General features: G+C 33.7%; 1 protein-coding gene across 6 annotated transcripts in view; it reads left to right on the forward strand.

Moving 5' to 3' along the window:
- Positions 1-27,058, forward strand: part of LOC134535570 (DNA-binding protein RFX2-like) — a 290,887-nt gene that overhangs the window by 104,374 nt on the left and 159,455 nt on the right. The window lies entirely within an intron of this gene.

The following is a 27,058-nucleotide window of genomic DNA, read 5'->3' on the forward strand; positions in this document are numbered from 1 at the left end:
GTTAGGTTAAGAATTTTATTTTCAAGCACAACTAAATAATGATCCAAATAAAATGACAATATAACCTCGATTATACATATTTCTAGGGACCAGGGTGAAAAAAAATAAAGAGGGAAATGTAAAAATAAAACTTTATTATCTCATCATGATGGAAATGACAACAAATATGGACCACATTAAAATAAAATGTCAGAGATGCTTACGTTTTAATATACTACCTAGAACTTAATTATCTCACTTGGTGAAAAGAATAAATTCATCCAGTCTTGCAGTTCTTCACAACCGTAAAGAGAAAATAAATTTTCGGTTCTTGAGTAAGAAAGTTCTGTGCATGTTTTAGCATCTCAAAATTTCCACATTTTATGGTGAGATTTTCTTACACAAAATATTTAAACTCTTCAAATAATCGCGTGTTAACATTTAATTCATTTCAGAAATTTATCGGAAACAATTCTGTTAAACTAACCATGGTTGCTACAGGACTAGAAAACCGGAAAATATCAGGGAAATTAAAATGGTCAGGGAATTCCGGGAAATGTCAGGGAAAATTCTACGAATTCTGGAAATTTTAAAGTTGCGTATAATTCAAACAAAGCTTTGTTTTGATGCGCTCGTACCGCTACCGAACGACTCCACTAAAAGGCTGCTGCTTAAGGCACACTGCAACTGCAACTTTTTTTTTACTTGGTCTACGATTGTCCGTTGCAATAGGCTGTTACAACCACCCACCATAACTTCTGGCCAATTCAGGCACTCATTTGTTCACTAGCGAACCCAGGCCTTCATTTGTTTGTGTTTTGCTCCTTTTTCATTTGCCCTTGAGACTTTGTATTATGTTCCGTTCCATGCAGTGAACTACAGAACGGGCATGCCGTCGTTTATCTTTTGAAGGCTATTTTCACGTGGAATAAGGTGAATACAAAGATAATTATGTAAATTTAAAGGCGTTGTTTCAGGTGAAGTTAGTTTTTGATGCGATCATAAGAAAATAAAGTGCATTTTGATGAAGAGGCAATACCAATTCTCATTTTGAAAACTACCAAGCTGATACGAAAACACGTGGCTTTTGTGTGCGGTTATGTTTTTGCATTTTTTTCTGCCTATTTTTTTTAATTACTTTTTTTCAACCGTTATAATCCGTGAGTTCTGTTGCGTGACACTTGCATTGTGTATAAAAAATATGCATAACTGAACATGTTTTTCCCCAGAATCGTTAGTTAACATTGTTAGATTGTAAGAGTATTGCATGTTGTAATGCTGCTATGGTAATTCTCTAAGTAGGCCCGTTATATTGCTAGTTGTGAATTTGTAATAGTTTTTGTATCGTGTAGTTATATTTTTTTAAGAATTCATAAACAATAATGTTTTAACCTAACCTGAAAATATTAATATGTACTTTTTTTTTAACTAAACTAAACGGAAATATAGGTACAAAAATTGCAAAAAAAGCCATTCGCATAATAACTAAAGATAAAAAACATATAGTTGCAGAAAGATATTTTAAAAATTAGGAATACTAACATTTACAAATGAATTCATATACAGAACATTAATTGTCTGCAATAGACACCAAACAAAATTTAAAAGAAACAAAGAAATCCATCATCATAATACTTAAGGCTACAATAAATTGAGACCCATACAACACACCACTACTCAATTTGAAATAGGAATAGAGCACATTGGCAGAATACTATTTAATAGCTTACCTTAAAAAATAATGGAAATCAGCAACATAGACAAATATAAAGCTTCCATAAAATCCATTTTACAATTTAAAAGAATTTATGGAGTATACTGCTGAAAGAGGGGAAGCATTCTGGAACAGCCAGACTCCCTTGTATAGCTACAATGCCTAACAACAATATCCTAATACAGTCAAACCTCTATCTATCGTTTTTCAGGGGACCAACAAAAAAATTCAGTAGATGCGGACATTCAATAGATGTGGACTTCAACCTAAGAATTTTTTAAAAATATTTCAACCTCAAAATTAGTGTCAGAAATATATCAGTTACTTGTCTTTAAAGTTAAATCAGTTGAAAAATAAATAAAAATGGAGGTATTTTACTTAATTCAATTTACACTTGCAAAAAAAAAAACATAAGCACAATAAATCTACATGGAAATTAGTCATTTTCAATATCCTGAAGTCTGAAATATGTTTACTCATGTCATCAAATGTAGAGCTGTACTGAAGAACCCGATTTTGCCAATACACCAATCCCTCACTTAGCACGACTAATTCGTTCCTAAAAATGTTCGTGTTAATCGAAATCGCGTATTCTGAAGCATTAGTCCCCATAAATATAAGGCTAAATTATTTAATGTGTTCCAAGATGTGTAGGGAAGTAATCTTTACATAATATAAATGCGTAGAATAATACTTGAAAATGCATATATCATATCATTTATCTTTTTAAGCCTACCACCGAATACGTTAGATAAAGAAAACATGGCACAGTGTAACGGGAGATAAGTGGTAACATATTTACCGTCAGTCAGCAGGTTGGCTTGCCCGCCCAGGCGTGACCTTCAACACGCGCGTGCGTCTGTCTGCCTGCTGTTGCAAGCAGCTGGATCCTTTGTTATTACGTTTAAAACTTAACAAAATTAAAACACTTTTATGAAATTAAGAACCGGTTTTATATAACTTTAAAACACACAGCCATATGTAAACATTTAATTTGTTATGCACACCTCTTATAAAAGCGGCTATGTAAACAAATCAGTTAACAGATAAACAGATTTAGATTTTCCCTAGAGCACAAACATAACATTAAAATACGGGTACACTCCCTATTTAACGCGGTTGTCGGGGGACATAACTTTTACCCGCGTTGTTGCATAACCGCGATGTTTCGATGTGACCAAGGTCAAAAGGCATAAAACACCGCCTGTGTTCTAATAGGTCGGCAAGCACGCACAGTATAGACGGCCCGCCTTTGTGCGGACTTTGCATCCGCAGTTTCCACTAAACACGGGTGAAAAAATAAAAATAATAAATTTTAAAGATAAATATTAAATGTTGAATTGTTTTTATTTTTCCGCGTGCTGCGCACAGTTTGTCGCACGGCCTACGAGCGCGCCACACGCCGCCATACACACGTGCGGCACACAAGCTGCTGCTGCCAGTCTCGTGGTGTTAGCCACAGTATCTGCTTCGTCAGTGTCCGTAACAAAGTAAGTGCAGTGTGTGCGGTTACACACGATTCTGTGGTCAAAGTCTTCTAAAAAGAAAGGCCGTAGTGATACTTCAAACCGAATATGAATCGCAAAGTACCGAGTTTGATTGACAAAATAAAAATTCTAGATTTACTTACAGATAGCTTGTCTTTTGTAGAAGCAGGCCGCAGATACAGGAAAAAAACGATTCTAGCATTCGTACAATAAAAAATAAAGAATCGTCTATCGTGTCAAGTGGTTAAACTTTATTATCCATGCTTACAGTAAATTATAAATGGTCACATGTGGGAAACAAAAATTGCGCCAATTTAATTTTAGCGCAATCAGTGACACCGTGATCGGCAAGTGTTATATTCCCCAGCCTCTGTGTAAAGGTCGGGAGACCGCTACACATAAACATTTCCGGGACTTGTTTACTACCTCACGGCAAAAGTGGTACAGTATGGTTCACGTAAATATTGGACCACTGGGAATTCCTGGGCAAAGATTAAAAATACGCTAGCCGATTTACTTTACTATTTAATGTTAAAACATTATACCAAAGTAAAAAGATGAACGTGTATAATACAATGAATTACCCAATAATATTACGTCTGTAGGTTTAAGTTGTAACAAAACATTTATATACAGATTTCCAGTAAAGTACCAATTAAGATTCTGGAGTGGAATTTTAAACACCGGACTACCTGATTTTGCCTTGTACGCAGCGACGCTGCTCAGTCAAGTGACTCATGCTCTGCCTGTGTGCTGCGTGAACACATTCCCTCCCCCACTCCCCCTGGTGTTTCTGCCCGCTCTAATCTCTACCTCTCTCCATATTCTCGGCTCGTCTCTCCCTACCCAGCGCTTGCCGACAACCAAGCCTATCCAACATCAATCCCCAGCCGAGTCACGCTGGATAATGTCGCTGGACGGTGGGCTTTATCAGGTCCCCTGTCCGATGCTTCATTTGTGAGATAAAGCGACGTTAAGAACTAGTGTTTCAGAAAATATCACTGGGCTGGATTGGACCATAATTTGAAAACCCTACAAGATAGAGGAATAATGTACGGAGATATCTTGTTTATAATTTTACTGCGGACATTTTCTACACCTAGGCTTTTTTCTGCCCGATGCTTAGTTTGTTAGTTACAACGCAAAATTATCCTAATCGGCTGTCAACCATTTATTCCATTATTATTATTCATTTCTGACTGGGGGACATGGTTTGACCCGCGATATACCCGATTCCGCGATTAATCGGGGCGCGATATACCGGGAGTTTACTGTATGTACAATATGTACATATACAAAACATAAAAGTTAGTTAAATATTTTCTGGGGTGAAATTAACACTATCATCTTGCTTTTTTTAAAAAAAACGTGTCCAATTTCATCTGCTTTGGTTTCTGTACGGTACGGCCTGGTCTGCAGCCGGGCATCAACGGTACGGCCTGGTCTGCGGCCGGGCATCAACAGTACGGCCCGGTGTTTGTTTATCTGCGTGCGCATCTCTTTCCCCTCGCATTCCAAACCACTCTTCCCCCCTCGAATTCCATACCTGACGTCGCGTCGTTTCCGAGATTTTTTTTAGCCTGTGGCGATTTCGTGCTAACTGAAATTTACAGACGTGCTATTCGAGACTAGGGCAGTAAAATTTACATCGTGCTAACTGAATTCGCATTAATTGAAGACGTGCTATGCGAGGGATTGGTGTATTTAATTGAATCAGCATTTCTGCCGACTTCCGATACGCTTGTTAATTTTCGGCCGATATACTGAAAAACGAGAGACTGCCATAACCTAAAAATCCACGAGTACCCTTTTCAGTTTTCGTAGTAGTACTGCATTCTTTCAGATCGCATTATTTCTTCGCAACATGTGCCAAACGTACATATTTAAATTTAACATCCCTTTTTTCAATAATGTTCTTTAATTTTAATATGTCATAAATAAATACATCACCGTCACGGTAAATAGACATCTCGGTTGTTACGTTAACTGTAGTGCAAATGTGGTAGCTATCGTGCTTCTGTAGTAATTATGGTATAGACAAAGAATCTTTAGTTCCTTTTATGGTAATTATCTTAGGATAACAATTGGGTTTGTACTGTAGTTATGGTACATCATCCATATTTCTTCGTAAGTTGTTCATTTGTCTTTTCTTCATATTTACGTGTTCCATTACTTGGCTGCAGATTCAAGGTGATATTTACCATTGTATACTATCGTTACTGTTTTTATGACGGTTTCTTTCTAAGAAATGGTTATTTCTGCAAAATCTTTAAGGTTAAACGATCATCTATTATAATTTATAGTGACGGGACCACATATTTTGTACGATGAATGCGGACAAAACGATAATTCGAACATCGGTACAAGCGGACTTTTTTAACCTTAGTTGTATGGCAATTTTGCCGGGACCGTAGAAAGTATACGATAAACACGGACAATCGATACATGCGAGTTTGATAGATGGAGGTTTGACTGTACCCTAAATCCTGCTTAATTTTTTTTCCCTTACGTAATAAATATAAGAAATTGCTTGACATATCATGTCTGGGTATGAATAAAAGAAATGTTATATTTGTACCTAATTAAGATTATCTGAAAAAAATTATTACTTTTTGTTTTACTTCAAAGTTATATGTATGTAAAACTAAATATGTATGTGTATTTAAAACTGTGTCATGTAAAACTGTATGTATACGTATAACTGTAAATATGTAAATGACATGTTCCATAGCCTTATGGTTTCTACCAAAAGAAGGCTCAATGGAATACAAATAAATAAAAAAATAAATAAAAAATAAATAGCTTAGAGATGTCGAAGAAAACTACTTGTAAGGAGAATTGGCTCAAGGAGCTACAGTTTCAGCATATCAAACCCTCTGCTAAAAACATAAATTCTGCGTACTGCACTTTGTGCTACAAAAGTATTCAACTCAGCAATATGGGTCGAAGAGCTCTACCAGCCATCTCGAAGAAAAAAAAAACACATTCGCAATTCTGCCGTCAAAATAACACAAAAAAACCTTATTTTACCTCGTGTTGAAATTTTTATATTACTTTTAATCATATTTACGTTAATATTTATGGTATTTACTTCAAAAGAAAGTCAGGGAATTTTTCTCTTAAATTTCTGGAAAACAGGGAAAAGTCAGGGAATTCTAAGATTCTATTTCTGTAGCAACCATGCTAACACAACTTTCAAAAGATTGTTTATGTTTGGTAATAAAAATTTACGAACGTTTCAGCAGCAGTGTTTGGAAATTCAGGTTAGCCAACTGCCTTTTGAAAATATATCTAATGTAAAACGAGCATCCATAGAGTAAGTAAAGGCGAGCATCGCTGAACACGCACAAGAACGCCGATTTACAGAAATTTGGTTATGTTGCTTTTAAAATTATTTTAATGTGGTCGCAGTAATCCACTGTGAATTTGGGTAAAATATCATTCAAAAATTATTTCATTTTAGTTCTTTAAAGTTTAAAGTTCAGAGATGTGAAACATCTTAAATATCACGTTCACGTCACCAAAATTTGGTTCATGGCCGTATGGCTTTCCATGGCAGGTAGCACAAACAAAAAATTAGGTTGTTTACAATGGAAAATGTAGCTGCCATGAACAAATAGTTAACGTTTACATTATTTTACTTGCCGTTTACATTTACATAATTTTCTTTAAACATTTTTGGTTGTGTCTAATTATTTTTGAAGGTTTACTATTACATACTGTGCTGCTGCAACGTAATTTCCGAAAAATGCTTTCGCTTCAAGCGTAAAAGTAGATACTGCATTTGTACTGTAGGGAAAATGGCGGTGCATGTAAATAAATACGTCGATCACCGTAATTCGTAAATCAGTTCTGTAAAAAAAGACTGTATTATGTATTTTAAAATATATATATGCATGCATTTTAATATTTTACGTTGCGTAGGAGATGTATTTTGCAAACTTAAAAACAATGTAGGAATCGGTCATGGTCGATTCCAAAACCATTATATTCTGAATCCCACGGTTATACTGGAATCGGTGGAACCGACCGATTCCGGAATCGGAATCGACCCATCACTAGGCTTAAGTTTTTTTGCAGTGTTACAATTCTATTAAGTTACACAAGCTTTTCCAATATGGCATCTCTTTTAATGTTTTAAAACAATAAAAGTATAGTTTATGTTTTATGGGCAGTGTATAATTATCTAATTTAAAATAACTACTTTAAGAAAACTGCATTGCATGTTTGCAAAATAGTGGTACATGTTTAATGCTCATTGCACCTGTCATGTATTGATTTTAAGAAAATTACTGTCGAATGTTGTCCCATTGAGTATAAAGAACTTGATAGTTGAGTCGAGCTGAACCTACTTGCTCGACTCAGCTTGAGTTTTCAACTCCCGGCCTATCTTTACAAACCTGGAGTAATCTAGGATTATATGTACCTCTTAATTGTGATGCTCGTACAATGTGTTCATTATAAAAAAAATGATTATTTGATACACATTGCAAATGCATTTCTTACAGAATCAAGTACTTCAACATGTAATGCTGTACTTTCCAACTGTTTCATTATAATAAATAATGTATAGACTCATTTGTGATCACTTAAAGTATCATCGCTGCAGTTTTGTTCATCTTAAATCTATAGTACAAAATTTTAACTCCTTTGTAAGCTCTTTACTCAAAATTTAAAGAATTTGCTGCAGAAATAATGGTTTCTTAAAGTGGGCTAAAAATTACATTTTCATATGAACATAATGAGTACCGTATGTCATTAAAAACAAAAAGTAACAAATGAACAAAATACAAGTTTACTATAAACAGTTTGCCTAACTGAAAATAATGGTGCACGTTTAATAAAAACAAATTTTAAACATTGAGTGATGAAACTTTGACAAAGTATCATAGGGTTTCTAAACAGCTTGATAATTGTTGGACAGGTAAAATGTCAGGGTACTGCTGTTGTATAAAATCGGATGATATACAATTTTTACCTTAAACAACCAGATACTTATCCTATATCAGTCTAGTTAAATGTTCTGGTACTGCTTGAAGTGCTGAGTATATAAAACAGATACAGTAAAACTCGCTTAAGGGCGTATGTCCCGTTCCAGGTCATGATTTTATATTTATATTAATCACTGATCAACTTTTAGACATTTTCAATCGTTTAACTTTCATGAAATGAAAAATATATATAGTAGCATACTTTTTGCATAATTAGCTGCCAAAGTTACATTTTTAACCTTTTTGGGTTGTACAAATAAGGAGAATTTAATTTATTGCAGAACTGAAACTTTTTAGGATTAACTGCTATGCCACTGGCTACTTCAAGAAATGGTTTGCATTTCTTTCAGAAAATATTAATTAATTTTACCTGACATTTCAAAATTCTCAAAATTTGTATGATCTTGACAGCCAAGAAACATGAAATGAGTTTTTGTGATAGAAATGCAAACCATTTCTTGAAATAGCCAGTGGCATTGCAGTTAATCCTAAAAAGTTGCAGTTCTGCAATAAATTAAATTCTCGTTATTTGTACAACCCAAAAAGGTTAAAAATGTAACTTTGGCAGCTAATTGTGCAAAAAGTATGCAACTATATATATTTTTCATTTCGTGAAAGTTAAACGATTGAAAATGTCTAAAAGTTGATCAGTGATTAATATAAATCTAAAATCATGACCTGGAACGGGTCATACACCCTTAAGATGTTCCCATGTATGTAATACGTTTTCCCGTTTATAATGTTTAACTAATTATTCCCTTGATAACTTCCATATATCCCTATGTTATTTTTTCCCATTCAAAAGTTTGCTTTTATAGATGCTTCTTGCATATAACTTCAAATAATGTAATAAAGTTTATCTTTACGCTCTTAAACTTTATTTATAATTAAATTTTTAGACAATTGTTTCAAAGCAATAACAAACATGGCCATCAAAACCTTTGTCGCATGCAGCACGCTGTTACTATATACTTTTCGACCAATCATCTGCTTGCATTCGTATCCTTTGTGAGGTTTTTCCAACTGTACACCATTTCCCTCATTCGAGGCATAACTTCTGACGAATACACAACAAAATTAAACCACTAGCCATTCGTTGACCTGATTGCTTGACACATGACACAACTGTTACAGCAAAATTAGTAGCTTATTCACTGCACTGTGGTAAAAAATTTGATATGGTGGACGTAATGATGAACCTTTTAGTTTACTCATCTTGCTATGATTTCCGTTTTCGGCCGGACATATACCGTATTTACTCGTAAATTGTACACAATTTTTCGTAAAACGTGTGATGAAAAATCATGGTACAAGGCTCATTCGAAACTTGACAATGCCGCATAGCAACGCTGCATAATGCACAGGTTTCTTCAGGCTCCAAGGTTGGTTGACCTGCTAGTACTTAAAAGAACGACACATCTTGTATGTTGATTGTGCTTTGTTATTTTGTTTTTCTGTAAGAAGACGTTGCAATGATTGCTGAAGGTTTATGGTAGCGATCATCTACGTCTGCTGAAAAAAAAAAAAAAAAACCTAAAATGATTTTAAAAAGCTCAGGATATAAAAACTTATGCCTTGGGTAGGAAAAACATTGTGGAAAATCGTAAACGCATTTGATGGGTGGGGGAATTGGTTTTGAGTGATGTTATTGCAATAAAAATTTTATTTAAAAGGTGAGAATTTGTAACATGTACTTCCTCAGCAATTTGCAATATATTTTGTTTATAATCATTCTTACTTGGCATTGAGATCTGTCGTCTGTCACTGAGATGTTTATGGCGCTTCACTTATGTAAATAAAACGTTCTGTGATCGGTAGCCATTATTTTTTTTTTTTTCCCGGTCCATCACAATAAACATGTTATTCATACAGTAAAATTCTGTTATAACATAAATTTATAACGGCGCTAAAAGTTTATGTTATAGTGAATTTTCGTTATAGCCAAAATTAAAAAAAAAATCTAATTTTTGTAGCATTTTTAAAATATATTATTTTCTCGCTTGTTTTTACCATGGAAATTCACAACAAAAGTAAAGGAAGTATACATAAAACTTACTAAAATAACATTTTTAAGTAGGGTTGTACAAGAATGAGATTAAGGCATCGAGAAATTTTCGAGAAAGAAAATATTTTTCTCGCGAGAAACGAGACGAGAATGAGAAATTTTTAAATAATCAAGATTTACTGTAGATATCACTTTCAAAATATATTGTTCTGTACATAAAACTGTTGTTTATCATATAGAATGACAATTTAGTTGCCTGTGCACAACTGACATGCACCACACGTTTTGTAAGCCTACACTAAATTATAAATAAACATTCACTCACACTTAGGTAAAAGTCTAGTAGCTAACATGTTAATTGTGGTTCCCGTTGACTTACCGCCACTTTTTGTGTAATACTGCCACACTGATATGTCCACATCTTCCATTTTACCGTAAAATCAAAGTTTAATTTGACAACAAAGTTTACTTCTGTTAAACTGTTATATTCCAGCAACACTTTTTTTTCCACTAGGTTACGCCGCAGTTAGAGATAAAGCAGTATTAGGAAATTATTCTCATATTCCTAATGTAATTTAACAGGCGTCACATTATTTATTCATACTTGCAGAGTAGCTCGCGTAAACGGGAAACTCTGGTACTGTAATGAAAACAAAGAAATTGATACTAGGGAGGCTTTGGCGGGATTCATTACTCGTGACGTCTTACTACTGAGTGAAACAAAGGTGGAAAAGGAAATGGGATAAACATACTATTTATTCTGCCTTTTCAACGGGTTTGAACACAAACATTCACGTAATTTTACGTAATACAAGGGCGTGAATTGTTCTGCGTGTTCAATCCATTCCTTTACATTCCAGTCCATTTAATAATCACATGACTTGCGCAGTCTTTTATTGGAAATGAAATAAGAAACGGAACAGCGAAGCAGACTCGGTCTTGCAGCATGACCACACCATTCCCTTTTGTTCGTTAAAAAGTAAATTTTGTATTTCGCCGTAATAATCAACATTTCAGTATGCTATTAAACATTACCAAACAAAATATTATGACTAAATTAAAGGTAATGCTTTTAATAACTTTACCGTAATAACGTGTAGGTATGTAAATTGGAATTTCATATGACAGTTTTTATTCACAGTTTTGGTTATTGATAAAGGTTTTGGATGGTTGACTATCGGCTAGTCTAATATCTCTTAATGATTGCATAATGTTTGCTTTGTGGTTCCGCCAAATCATTTTTCGTCCAAACAGGCAGACGCGTTTGGTATTGTTAAAACATTTAAACCAAAATACTGGCAGTGTGTGTAATGTTTAACATATAAAAATACAACTATCAATATCAAATTTAGTTTGCATACCAAATTGAGTTGTTACCGGTACCAAAAAAAATTCTCGTTTTTTTCGAGAAATTATTTTTCTCGCTCGTTGTTCGAGAATGCAATATTTCTCAAAATTTTTCTCGAGGTTCGAGATCTCGCACAACACTATTTTTAAGCTATATCAGCACTTGCTGACTGCGAATAATGAGACAGTGTGGCCGTGATAAGGCCGTCACGCACATCGTGGCTAAGCGCACAGCTGTTTGTTTACATGGAGACGGGCGGGCGGGGTCACGCAAGGTCATGCCGGCCGCTTCCTGTCGCTTTGACCGCAGCTGGTTTGCTGGAGACATGTGCGCTAAGCTGATGATATCGGGTGCATATTTGCGGAGTTTTGAATACTTACTAACAATATGTAAACTCAAAGATGTAGTGAAATTTATTTTAAAATTTGTCACATTATTACTCACGTTGACACCTATGAAAAATGTCAAACACAAAAAAAAATTTAAAAAATCTCTAATTACGTTGGACAACCATACAAATTATATAAAATAATTTTTCCGACAATTGGTCAGTAACACAAAAATAATCACTTGTACAGACCCTTGGAAAATAACACAAAATAAAAAATCACTTTTTTAAAAACGAATCAATTTTCGTTTGCCTTGATTTCACTAGACTTTCGGACAAAATAAACAACTGGACCTCTTGGAAGTTTGTCAAATCTTTCATCGAAGCATTTGTATGCTGATAAAAACTACTGATTTTTCAAGTGCCTCCATCATTGACTTTTCGACGGAACAGATACGTCACTTGGTTCGTCGTCATTATTGTCATCATCTTCAGACGCCGCTTTGTTTTGATTAGAAGAGACGAGCTCGACAAGTTCCGTGTTTGTCAACTTCCCGCACACATCAACATTATCATCAGCCATGGCAAATTCGTGGAACGTGCATGGCACATGCAGTTGTTCAGCAACGGTAGGCCAAACACCGGGCTCATCTGCTGAACCATCCGGTTAGATGTAGAAGCATCAGTTTCACATTCACGTAAACCTGCATGCCTAAAACACGTAACTATCACTGCTGGCGTGATCTTCTCCCACGAAGCTGCCATAGCCTGAATAGCTTCCAATACAATTTAGTATAGTTCGAGAGATTTTCTTTTTTTATCCATGTCTGAAGCTAAGTACGTAGTTACACGTGTCACGTATAACTAGACGTAAACAACAATGCGCGTAGTGCCGTACACTGAAACTAACCCGTACGCAACACTTACGATGCAAGTGTGAGACGAGTTATGCTCATTTACGGGCTACAGTCGGCATGATTCTAAATAAAAATGCTCGCAGCGGGGCCCTGTCGCACTTGCTTTCGTCGCTGCGAGGCAAGCTATGCTAGCTGTGGGGCCCCACCTTGTGCGGTGTTGCCAAGACGGCCACATCATGCGCGTTGTTTCATTCACCGGACGCGTGGAATTGTGCGAAGCTGTTTCTCATTTATTAAGGAAATTGTAGATGTTTTCTCATTGTTTTAGAGCAAAATTACAGATGTGTAATCTATCGCTAAAGTGAAAATGAGCCCACGCTGCATTCGTTATTTCCGAAATTTTTGTCCTACGCAGCATACGCAAAACAGACGGTGCCGATGGCAATTATCGTTATAGCGGACTTTATGTTATAGACCATATTCGCTACAACGGACTTTCACTGTAGTTAATCCATAAATAAAATATTTATTACCTGGTATATTTAGATACATGTATTTACGGCAAAGAATTGTAACTTTGTAGCAAAATTAAAGAAAGCTGCAGAGGTTAACACCAATTTCGTGAATGTTAACTGTGCTGAAGTTAGCTCTATCCGCTGGCTCTATTTACTGCCCAGTGCATCATTGTACAGAGAGCTTGGGACAAGAGCCTAAGCGATTCCACGCAACTGAGGCAAATTCTGTCGCAGTTTTTATTTTTTTACATTAAATTAGGCAATAATGCTGATAGACCTAAGGACCTTCCTACAGGTTTCTACTACCATTAAAAAATTAAATTCAAGTCGACCACTGTACAGCATCAGTCTCTCTGAGAGCCTCCAATGTGTGGTTTTCAAGGTATCTGTCACAAACTTTAATTTTTCCCCATCCAATTTGGCTATTGGTGGTGATAGATCTAATACATAAGGCATAAGGGCCTTTCTACTGGTGTCTACTACCAATAAAATAGAGAGGCAAACACTGTACAGATTGCACCAGGGCCTCTGAGGGTCTCCAATGAGTGGTTTTCATGGTAACTTCAAAGGTAATTCAATATTTTGAATAATTACTTAATTGAATAATAAACATTCAAAGTAATGCGACGCTTTTAACCAACAACAAATATTTGTGGTAATGGAATCCCCAGAAACGGCTGAATTTTATAAGAGAAAGCTGAACAAACGGCGCATATCCTAAGTATGTCATTTTAAGGCTAAGATCCTGAGTTTCTCGCGAGTGGGCAAAGACACGCGTAGTTATCTTTGTCCTCAACAGAGCGCATTAGCAGTACTGTTGAACGATGTAGCGACGCGCGGAAAAAGGAGGGGGGTGGGCAAGAGGACGCTGTTCTCAGAATTCTTATCGCCCAGCGGGGTGTCATGTTTACGACCGGTCTGGGAGAGGGGGATGGGGAAGGGTGTACTCTTCCTCGGCTAGCATTAGATTTCCAATCCCTTTGCCTCTCTGTCCCTTTCCCATACACCCATCCAAGACTACTCGATCCTCAACAAAGCGCAAGAGAATAAATATTACTATTTTTGGTACATTTCAGTTAGAAACCCTTACGTAACCGAGAGCAACCCAAGGTAATTATAATAAATATTAATTTGGTGCACTACACATATACAATATACAAATTGTATGTTTTACTGCGGTGATTATGTGGCCAAAACTATCAAGATATGGTCTCTTTTCCAAGAACGCTCGTTCACAGCTAACCGCTACATTCAAATAAGTTGGCCAGTAATGTAGTTTTCCTGCCCCCGTAAAAAAAAAAAAATATTAATTTTTAACTGTGTACTACAAAGGTTTTGCGCTCCTACAAATTTTATTTCTTTACACATTTTGTCACAGGTGTGTGCGTATGTGTATTACACAAACAGTTGAACGTTAACCATCTAATAGCATGACGTTGTGTTGCAAAGCTGTATTATTTGCTATATTTGATATCTCATTAGGACTGTATTTTTCTTTGCAACTACGTATATATACAGGTGAATTTTTTATACTATCGGAGAATATTTTGTAGCTGAATATCTGTCTTCAAAATATTGCAGGTTATTGCATTAATTTTAGTGTTTTAAATGTATTATGTTTTTAAGCATGTATACATGAGGCTAGAGCTAGAAAAATGTTTGGTTTCCGTTTTTAGCTGACCTGCAGCTTATGGCTTTTGATTACACTTCCTTTTTTTATATGTGATGTTTAAAAACGATGTTATTTGTAAATGTCCTGGCATTCGTACTTCTTGTAAAAAAACATAATCATATTTTCGAAAAATAAGCTATCATTTAGTAATTTATTATTGCAATATAAATACATGTCTATGCCAGTCGCGTCTGGCGAAATGAGGAGCTCCTTCACGCTATCCCTACTGGTGACGTCAAGCATCACTGGTAGTTCGTCTTTTATGTATGAACTGGAAGTCAAAGAGGCTCGAAATAAACATCAGTTGTAACTAATAATAATAATTTAATTCTGAAAGGGCCACATACTCGAAGAATTGCCTTCTCTACGCAATCAAACGTGTTGGAAGTAAAATATCTAAGGAGTAGGCTACACGTCATAGGTTGTATAAGAATATTTCGGAGGGAGCTAACCAAAGGATATTTTATCAAGCATACAGATAAAGTGATATTTTAAGAGTAGTAATTCCCCCCCCCCCCCCCCCCCCCCAACACCACTAACAAACTGACGGATTTATTGACACATCCGTACATAAAAAATTACTGCTCCAGAATCTGCACCTGAATCGTCTTAGTGGGGAAAAGGTGTACATAAATTTCGATCACTGACTGAGGTTATACAGAAGGTAATCAACCAGAGTAAGTGATTAGGAGCAAGGAATACTAATCCAATAAATATACCATTTATATAATTAAATGATAATTTTTACTCACGTTTTAGAATTTGATATTGCTGAATAGCAAATTTACATTTTAAAATATTGTAACAATGAAAAATTGCGAACCAATAAATATTTTTTGCTGAGTGTATAATTTGATTATGTCTTAAGACAAATAGAAACTAGATATTATGAGTACAAAATATTTGTAAGTAATAAAAATTTACATAATAAAATACTTACATTCATACAAAATACAAATATTTTTCTTAGATATACAAGTATAACTTCAATTCATTTTCGGCCAACGAACATTAAGTTATGCTTTGGGCCCTGATAATAAATAATACCTACATAATTACATTTTCACTTTTCACCAAAAGTACATGAGGTACAAAAGTCAACAAACCTTAAAACACAATAAAAATATACCCGGTATACATTATATTTTAATACAAACACCAATACAATACTAATTTTAACTGAACATTTTTTGGAGGTATGCATAATTTTATTAAAATAATCAGAAAGTAATGCAGTTACATGTTTACAACCTTGCGTACTTCACTTGCCTTTGACGAATCCGGATATGTTCAATGTTTAGCCAGCCGAAAAGGATGTTTGGATTTTATTTTTAAACATGTGAAATTAGTCCTTTCTTTTAACACTTCATCGCTGTCACGTGAATTTAAGGCATCTTACATTATTATTGTACTTTTGTTTTGTAGTAACGATCGGTAGGCTAAATATATACATGTGTTTGTTGAAACTTCGTTTTAAACATCCATAAATTAATTTTGTCAATTTATTTATTGATACTAGTAAAATACAAAATAAATGATATTTATTTTACGACCTCTTAAATTATTTAAATGATATATAAAATATGACCAAATTTTTTTTCAAATGAAGACGTATTTTCAACTGGAAGTACGCGAGAATTACACAGATTCATTTACTTGCGTATTGCATATAACATACTTCACGTCCATTTCTGACAGCCTTGCGAAGTCACTTCCAAAGTATCTACAAGTATATTCTTCAGGCGAATTCGGACACGGCATTATAATCTTCCATTATATCTAGAAGACGTGTTCTTACATTTGTTGGGAGTTTTCAATTATTTTTTTGAAATAATAAAGGCAATTTTAAAGTTTAACTCCATTTCAGAAACACGCAATATATTTGGTGGTTCTCTGAAAGTGTATTTTGTGTTTTATTCTATTTCGATAATGAAGTCAATCTGAATTTCTTGCCCTTTTTTCAGATTTGTTTATACATTAGATGTATATAAATATAAAAATGTATGTAACAGGATGAATCTTATATGGTTTGAACAGTTATCTATAATGACTTAGTTGGTTTGTTCATTAAAAGACTTTCTTTTTTACTGTTCAAGTTGGATTCCTTTATAACTCAAAATAAATTATCATGTAACTAAAAAAATGAATAAAACAGGGTTCCCACGCTCCTTGAAAGTCCTTGAAAAGTGCTTGAAATGGTTTGAAGTAATCAAGGGCCCTTAAAAGTGCTTGAAAAAACATTTAGGTGCTTAAAAGTGCTTGATAAAAATTTTACGCTGTTTACAAGAGTTATAATTATGTTGCATTTATTTGGGACAAGTTAAAAGTGGGGCACCGCAATTTAATTTTACGATATTTATGGTACGTTCGAATATTTTCACATAGATTAATGCCCTGTTTTTCGATGGCATACGATAAGATATCTTCTATGTACTATTTTTACCGGCAGTTATGGTGTCATCAATGTTTTTGTTCTGATAAAAGTTCGGTATAATGTTAAACTCAGCCAGTTTGAAATGTTTCTGTTCCTCAGATAAGCTTTTATCTTTCTGTTTGTAAGTAATAGACAGAGAAAAAAAAATTCTGCACGTGTTCAAAATATACGTACTAAAATTTTCATAATATTTGGGTCCTTGAAATTTTTGAAAAAGTCCTTGAATGTGCTCGATAAGTGCTTGAATTTTTTTAGCTAAAAGGAGTGGGAACCATGTAAAAGAGCAAACTTCTGTTAGTATAAAGGTGTTAATTTTATGAACATAATGTAATACAATTTGTTCTCTAGATAAGTAGATTTAGAAGTAAGACTTCATATTTCGTTACCGTGGTACGACTTCCGGAAAAGTTTTACATATATATATATATATATATATATATATATATATATATATATATATATATATATGTTTTTACAGAAGGTACCGGAGCTTGCAGGTTGCGCAGTAAGTAATTGTATTGTTTGCGAGAGTTCTCTGTTGGCAGTAACACCTATGATATATGTTTGATGTTCTGTTTCCAACTCATCGTTAAAACTAAATTTTACAGACTGATTATTATCCTTTGATTTAAAATCTAAGTTATTTACAGTGTTTAAAATATGCTTTCTTGCGTTTAAGAATATTTCGTATTGTTTGTATGATGTTTGAGTTACCCGCAAAGATAATGAGATAGTTATTTTATACTGATTCTTTAGCGGTTTTTTTAAAATTTTAGTCTTAACAATAGGGAATGAATTATTCAGGCTGTGCTAAATAAATAGCTTATGCTTTATGTCATTAAGATCAAACTCTTCTGTTTTTGTGCATTGTATAGTATTCCTAGTTTAGTTAATTTATCCAACAATATATTTATTCAGTCAAGGGCTTAGATGCTTTATAAAAAAAACTCAAGTGATTCATAATCAGTTGCCGTGTATAGATATAATTTGTAGAAAATAAGCAGTATATGTTTTACTGCTTAGAGTTGATATAAAACCATGTATAAAGTTTGAAAGTATTTTGTACTTTTCATACTTAAAATTATCATGCAATGTTCAAATATTTTTCGATATAAGTAAGGACACATGTATTAAGCGAATACATGTCGTGTCAGGCTATTTCACACATAACTGTAGCTTTTTACTTAGAGGTTTGGCGAATTGCGGGCGTGCAGCAATACGGTAACTACGTCCTCATTGGCCCCGTCAAGTGCGGGAAAACAGCCTTCACCGACCACAGCCAATAATTACAAGAAAAATCTACAGTGTTTTGTAAAATACCTTGACACGAAACGTATTCGCGAAATACAGGTTTCCCTAGATATAAGACGTAATTGCTCTCTGACGATAATTTTCTTTACTGGTATTTGGCAGGAGAATAGTTTTTGTAGTCTTGTGATATCCATTCTGAAAGAATTCCAATAATGGAATATGTGTTTATTATAATTAATGGAGAAGTGTATATACTATTAGCAAATGGATCATTAAAAATGTGAAAAGAAATTATAAAAAATTACAAATTAGTCTACTGCACATAAATCACAGATTTTAAAAAACCAAATTTACTATAACATTCAAAATATTACAGAGCGTGCCATGTAAAAAACACGGACGCATGTTGTTGTCTAAATGAAATAAATAAAATACAAGTCTGCGGCTTTAAATATCAAAGAAATAAAATGTTTCATAAATATTCAACGCTTGTAAGGGTACAACCATACATTACACTGATAGGACATATTTTTTCTAGTACATCATACTGATTCCTAACCAGACACACATATATAAATAATTTGTGTTACACTTCAATTAATTTGGCCATGAATTAAACCTGATAAATAAACAATGCAAACAAGCAAAACTCTACAGAGTATCGTCAAATAAAACCTGGGCCAAAAGTAAATCAATATTTTAGTGCTCAATACAATTCGGAGGAAATGGAAGATTTTTTGTAGTATTATAAATGATCATACAAGGATTGCTGATTTGGTTTTGTATTAATTTTGAGCGTAAAACTACCCCGAAAATATTGAATAAATTTTTCAGTTAAGCTGCATATAAACTGAACTGGTTTGCTAGCTGTCTTGCCATCGTAAACATGACTATGAGTCTGATTGGCCATGTTGGTGATAGGCACGATTTTCAAGGCAGTCTCCCGATATTATATGAAATGTTTTTATTTTCATACAAAATGAAGCACGAATATGTTTTATATTTCTTGTGTGAGATACCAGTTGCAAAGACTTTGCAGTTTGATTTTATGGGTAGTGAATCAATGGTATAAAATAACTTCATTTATTTTTTCCCGATAACATCTTTTTGACATTAGTATAATTTAATCACTCGCCAAGCAGAGAACCTTATTTTTTGTAGTCACGAAAAAAATTGTTTGTATTCAATATCAGCTAATAACTTACTATTGCTTATGTCATCAAATACATTTACAGTACTGTTCAATTTGTACAAGCATGAGAAGTAAACAATAATTTCTGCAACAACGTTCTTCCGAAAGAAGGTATAAACCGATTTTAAAGGTGCGACCCAAATTTCAACTTTCCAGCCCTTTTGGTGTGGGTTGGAATATTTATAGGCCAGTGTGTGAGCGAGTGAATTACTTTTTGCATATTCGAGCAATTCAAAATTTAGGCAATAAAGTTTAATTATAACAATTTCACGTAAGCTAGAAAGCTCAAAGGCTGGTAAAACAATAGAATTTTATTTCATATAATTCTAGATCAATTTCATCTAAGTATAACACACCCATTTAAACACACTTTATATACATAATAATTTTACTTCAGCAAGGTCTTCGGTTTCTTGTAACACAAATAAAATTACCTAAAAGAATTACTGGACATACTTACAAAAGTTTTTAGATTGTAATATTTGCCAAATAATTTAAATAAATCTAACTGAAAATGTAAGAACACAATATAAAGGTCTTTAAAATTGTATTTTGGAAAATTACCTGAATGTTTATTTGCTAAAACTCCTCATTTCACTTGTTCAAAAGTATTTACATGTATACATATGCGTGCGTGTGTGCGCGCACTTGGAACTTATGTTTCTTTGATCATTTATAGTTGCAAATAATGTAGCGGATGTTAAATTGAAAAATATATAATTCTTTCTGGCCAATATTTGTTTACAAACATAATTTTACATGACCCCAGAAGAAAAATAAAAAAAAAGAATCGCCACTGCTTTGTAATTGTGTTTCTAACGAACTTGTGTAACTAACGAAAATGTTTAACTGCTCGAGGTTAGTGATACAATAAATGCTTGGGTAGTGAAAAATCTATTGTTAAAAACCAAAGGTAATTTTAAACAACTTTTAGTTGACCATTGTTCAACGACAGCATCGAGAGATTGGCCCTTATTTTTGTATCGTTATATACATAACTAAATCATTATGCGAGGAAGTTGCCATAGGCGGCTGGTCCTTTAGTTACTATTTTTTTTTTTAAACATCTCTATAGAGTTGCAATAGTAACTATTAATATTTTGATCATAACTCATTTATGTAACATTACACCCAGAGGTATAGCCCATTCTACCAGAGCTAAAGTCGAGGTACAAATATAATTAAAGAAACACAATTAAATAAATATAACTAAAGAAATATAATTAAATAAATTTATAGAAAATCATTGTCATTTTGCAAATAATTTTTTTTACAATAATTGAAATATTCTAATAAAATCTTAAACATTATTTATTTGTCTTGAATGTACGATTCTTGAATAGAAGTATAAATAATAATTTAATAATTTAAATTGATTTTGAAAGTTATATTATTATATGAAACCATTTTGCTATTATTGTAATACACCGTGAATGCTAAGGTAAAGAGTCATATCAAAATACATAATGAAGTCACTAAGATAATATGTGAAATAATGTTGTAATAAATGTAATTTGCGACGTTCACGTAGATGCCCGTAAACGAAACAGGTTAGATATTATAATCATATTTAGCACTTTAGTATTTCCAATATAAGTTTTTTTTTAAGACGCCTAACTATTATAATAAATCTCTATCTACTAAAACAATTCAGTAATTGTAGTTAGATGATTTTAAATAAAAAATATTCTATGAATAAATTTGTCACGACAAGTGAAGCATATTAATAATAATTTACATCACTGAAAAGCTGACAAATATATCTATAGAAATTGTCGACAACGTGAGACGGTTTTCAATTCATTGATTACTATTGCTGATACTAGTGTTGTGTTTTGACTGTTTCGAAGCGATAATATTCCCGCCTGAACTCCTGCGATATTAGAGCCATCTAGTGAGTAAACTCGGAACTAATCGGAGCTCTAGCGGCAAACTGTTGAACTCGTTCCTTTCATCAGCGGCAAGTGACAGTTAAATCACAGTATTTAATACTCAGATTATTTAAATTCTGTACGTTGTATTAAAAAAATTACTAGACAGAATTGTTCATTGTACCTCCTTTAATTTGTGTGCAAAGTAATAGCCATGTACCGTTAAAATATATACCTAATATTTAGTTTTGAAAATTTCAAAATTAAAATTAAATAAGAAAGCATTTTTTTGAAAAAAAATTTATCGTCATATTTACAAAATTCAAAGTTTTATTTACAATTCTGTCTAGTATGTATTTTTTATCTACTACGATATTCACGGGAGAAATAATTTTCTTGGAGGCTGCAAAACTAAGGATCTTAGCCTTAATGATTTTTTTTATTTAGCAACTGATCTGTACTATTTCCCTTTTATGAAGTTTTCCCTGTTAAAAAGTTTTTCTCATCCAGTCCATTTAAAAACATCTTAACAGGGTTTTACTCTATTAGTGGACATGAGTATTGAATTTTCTGGGTACTGTGCATAGAAATTGTAGTGTGTGAATATATGGCAATGAACAACTTGTATGTTTAAAATAGGAATTTAATATGTATTTATTGTAATGTTAAAAAACTTTTATTTTATTTTTTAAAAATTAACATACCTAAATAAAATTGCAATGCATCTACACTAAAATATATTTTTTCTTGTTTTGCATTTGAAAGAGTTATTTTTTTGATAAATATTAGTTTTTTACAGATATTTTATTGGTTATACCATATTGTTAGGGACAAGATTATATGGTGAATTGTGATGAAACTGAAATAACACCAAAAAGCATAACAACGAAATGCAATTTAATACATCATGTAGCACCAAAATGCAAGTTATATCATGAAATTACGTAGCTTTTAATCAAAACTGAATCAAAATCAAAATAAAAGTAATCTGTTAATGTTTTGAAATTCAAGGAATGTCATTCTTGGACAAAAAATTTGTACCATAGTGCATGCAACCAAAAAATCAATTAAATTTGTTTTATTTTGCATCTCTTTTTGAATTACTTTTAAACTACAAATGCTTGCTAATTTATTTTGTATTGTTTTGAATGTATCATTTTAGAAAAAAATTCATTACAAATTATTTTATCATAAAAATGCAGCATATAAATTTTGCAACTATTTTGGTTGCTGAAGTATTTAAAATCTGCTTATATAAATATAAAAACTACTACACCGAAATCTTCTGTTTTAAAAACAAAATCTAGCTAAAAATAAAACCATAAAATCTTTTCTCTACATATTATGCAATTTCAAAACTACTGTGAGACATGTGCATTTTCTGTCATTCAAGCTTGAAAAGGAAAATGCAATAATAGAGTTGTCTTTATACTCAACTCTAATATACTCTCTATATTGGCTGTAATCTGCTCTTCATAAAAATATGCTACTTGCGCACCACTAGCTGAAATGGCAACTGGTTTGTTTTATATGTATTAGGAATGGGGTAATCTAATCCTCAAATTCTTCAATACCATCATATTTGAGGAAAAATTTTTAATGCACAGATATTAAAGAATTTAAACTGTACCACCTGTGTAGGGGATTTACACATAACTTAGAAACACACAACTTAAAACAGACATAACATAAAAATTCTAACTCTTGTGTTTCCATGTTATGTTTTTATAAGTTTTGTGTTTCTAAGTAATAACAGCAGCCCCCTTGTGTAGTTGAAGAGGACTACATTATTTAGCTCTACAAAAACTATCAATGAAATATGTATATCCCCCACCAGCTACAATTTTTTAACGATGTGTTTAGCACTTCAGTGAACATTTTCGACACTCGGAGAAATTGTTTGTATCGTAAAATATGTAAATACACAATGGTTTTTAATTGAAGTTTAATTGTTTGAATGTTTCTTAGCAACTTAAATTATTGTGTTTTTGCTCATAATTATTTCATTTCTGACTTTTAGAGATCTATATTGGGATCGGAGGCTCATTTTTTAGGATTAATTTTAGTTTTAAATTAGTGATGGTTCGAATCCCATTTTTCTCGAATCCGAATCTCGAATCCGAATCCCAAACAGTACCTCGAATCCACCCCTCGAATCCGAATCCGAATTCAGTTCTCAAGGGTTAATTATAAAATAATTTATAAGTTAAGAGAAAAAATTAAACATTATGCAGAATTATTTGACCCTTTAAATTTTTATAAAAAAAACAAGGATTTTGACACGGTCTGGATCAAGACGATTCCGTTTTTGGTCACATATGTTTCCTGCAGTGCTGAACAAACGTTCAGAGAACACTGTTGCAGGTGGTGAACACAAATATTTTTTGGACAGTTTATGTAGCCTGGGTGAACACGCAGACTGAGTTTTCCAGTATTCGAGAATGTTTACTTCTGGGTTAACTGTAGGATCACGTAAGAGTCTGGTCATTTCATCAATTGCTGTAGAATCCGACTTGGTGGATTTAAGGAATTCAGGCATTATCTGTGAGTACAGTGATTCATGTATACACGGAAATCAGAAAACGAAATTCAACATCCGACGGAACAATATTTTGACATTTGTTTAAAGTCCGAAATGAAGGTAAACGCTTTCCTGAAATATTTAATGGAAACTGAAAGGCGCCATCTTGGCTTCAATGGTTTTAGGCCATAAGAAATATTGTCGTGCGTCTTTTAAAATTAAGCCTCACTAAAGCATAGTGATTAATATGCCCAAAGTTAAAAGTGACGGGGTGTTTTCTCTATTTTACCCATTAAAATTTTTTATATTAATATTAGTTATTTTTTATGTTGCTCAAAATGATTGGCTTACAAATTCATTGGTTGGCCATCATGGAATTCTCAGATAATACATATTTTAACTTTGGTAGTCTACACAAACCAAACTTGGTCCTAAAAAAGTTCATAAATAGAACGTGTATCAGAATATTTAAAATTGGATTACGATTAAAATAATAATTGTATAATGTATTAATTTTTGTCATTCATTATTTCATTGTTATTACTACATGTGCGACCATAACTTGTGATGAAAGTCGGCATTATTGTTGTATTACTAAGTAACAGATTTCTCGGTAAAGTTATTTAAAAAAAAAAAAAAACAAGATTCATATTTAGTCTAGATCCTAAATGTGCTTTATTTTATTTTTTAGCATATTCTGAGAATACATGTGATTTATGCCTTATTTAATGCCAATGTAGCGACAATGCATCCATGTTCATGAATATAAAGTAAGTTTCCCAAATCAGTACATGCTTCATAAATTTTTTTATATAATAACGAATTAAAAGTACAATACAGTAGAACCTCGTTAATCCGTGATGCGCTAATTCGGGAATCGGATAATCCGAGACGATTTAAAAGAGAAGAAAAAAACGAGAAGTAAAAATTGTCAGCGCTTAAAATTAACGTCACGCGGGCGGGCGGCCGGCAAACACTACAAGCCATCGCGTGGGCCGCCAAACTCTGCAACGCTGTTTGTACCGACCCTTTGTGTCGCCCCCCTTTCAGCTGTCACATTTGTCACTCTTTAAACTTGAGGGGGATGTCCTGACTTCTGCTTCCCGTTTCCCTTTGTTTGTTTCCACCCGCCAACGCACGGCAGGCGCCTAGCGAGTGACGTGTCTGGCTGGCATTCGGCTGTACCGAAGTGGGCGAGGGGGGAGGGTGCAAGGTCAGCACGATCTTATGTTTCTCTCTTCGTCTGTTGTAAATGACCGTGAACTAATGGCTAGGCAGTGCTGTATTTTTTTAAGCCAAGACACTAATTCGAAGACGGCCGGCCCTTACCGTGAACGGCCTTAACCCAGCTGCACGCCGGTGTCTGAGAAGCTTGACAAGACCTTCCGGGCTTTTAATCGTTAGTCCGTGAAATTCGGTAATCCGTGATTATCTCGGTCCTGACCATCAGGTATTAATGAGGTTCTACTGTACCTTAATAGGATGTGTTCCAAGGAAAACGTAAACAGTCTAAGTAAATTGTAAGCATTTAAGTTTTTAAAGTACTACATTTACATCAATATTTTTCCTCGAATCCCGAATCTTTTCCCTCGAATTTCGAATCTTTCGAATACTAGAGATTCGGTGGGATTCGAGGATTCGAGGATTCGACAGGCCCATCCCTATTTTAAATGTAAGAAGTGGATTGGACTTGCCACTATTTTATGTCTTGATTTAGTGTGTAAATTAAATAGGGGTGTGCGAAGCTTCGAGTATTCGAAGTCGAATCGAAGATATTTTTTCCTTCGACTTTGGCTTCAACAAAAATAAACTTCGAGTGGAAAAGTCGAAGATTTTTACCAGAAACGTTTGGCCCACTATTTGGATCAATATGTATATACTGCCAAAATATATTTGCGGCGGGTAATTTCCCGTTTATGTATACAGCAAATTCTCTCTAGTACGTCCCTATTGTTAACGTTCAATCCAGTATAACGTATAAAGCCGCCGGTCCCTTGAAACACCATGCAAATTAATAGGCATAATAAATATATAACGTATGTTTTTCAAAGCCCTGGATGGTAATTTCTCGTTAATATGTATCGTTTTGCAAATATTAATACACAAAATATTAAACATTTTCTCATTTCATTCACAATTCTATAGCTTTGTTTAAGGCCGTCCCTGGTCCAGCCTCTTGATAGGGAATTGTAGGTTAAAAAGTGTTTTCTACATCTTCTACAATTTTTCAGATAAAAATTTTGTACTTGGCTTGTTTGCTGCAGTTTTACAACAGAAATCATCTGTCAGATTAATATTGTAGAAAAAATATTGATAAGTATTTTATTTTACGTTTTTAAAATTAAGGAAAACCGAAAAAGTGGTCTAAAAACAGGCTGTAAGATATACAAATATTTAGAGTCTGCACAATTTTTCCTTTTAAAGTAAAGATAAAAAAAGTAAGCGGTGGCATACTGCTAAATTTATTAGAACAAGAAATATTTCGTATTTTGCATTTTCAGCTATTTTTTCTGGCCACGAGTAGGTTCACTTGCGCCTGTCTTACGCGCGGGAGCGTGCAGCCGGCTGCCGTGTTGCCATTACTTCGGACCCATCCTCGGCTAACGGAATCTGACCCCACCTCCTCCGTGCCAGTAAATAATCTGAATGGTGCGGAGTACTGTGTGAACGACGAGAGGAAAGCTAAGAACAGTGCCATCAATTCAGAGACGCATGGATGTGCAGCAAAAAGCGTAAGGTTTGAAGAGAAGGTGAACCCAAATTTTTTATAGTTTTAATTATTTCTTCCATTTACTGTAAAGTGTGTTTGGGCAAAAAATATTTTGTGCCATAATGTGCTTCACAAAAACTTCCAATTTTTTCAATTGGAAATGTGATCAAGTGACGCTTTGCA

This window comes from Bacillus rossius, chromosome 8 (assembly GCF_032445375.1).
Source record: "Bacillus rossius redtenbacheri isolate Brsri chromosome 8, Brsri_v3, whole genome shotgun sequence".
In the NCBI taxonomy this organism is placed as follows: domain Eukaryota; kingdom Metazoa; phylum Arthropoda; class Insecta; order Phasmatodea; family Bacillidae; genus Bacillus; species Bacillus rossius.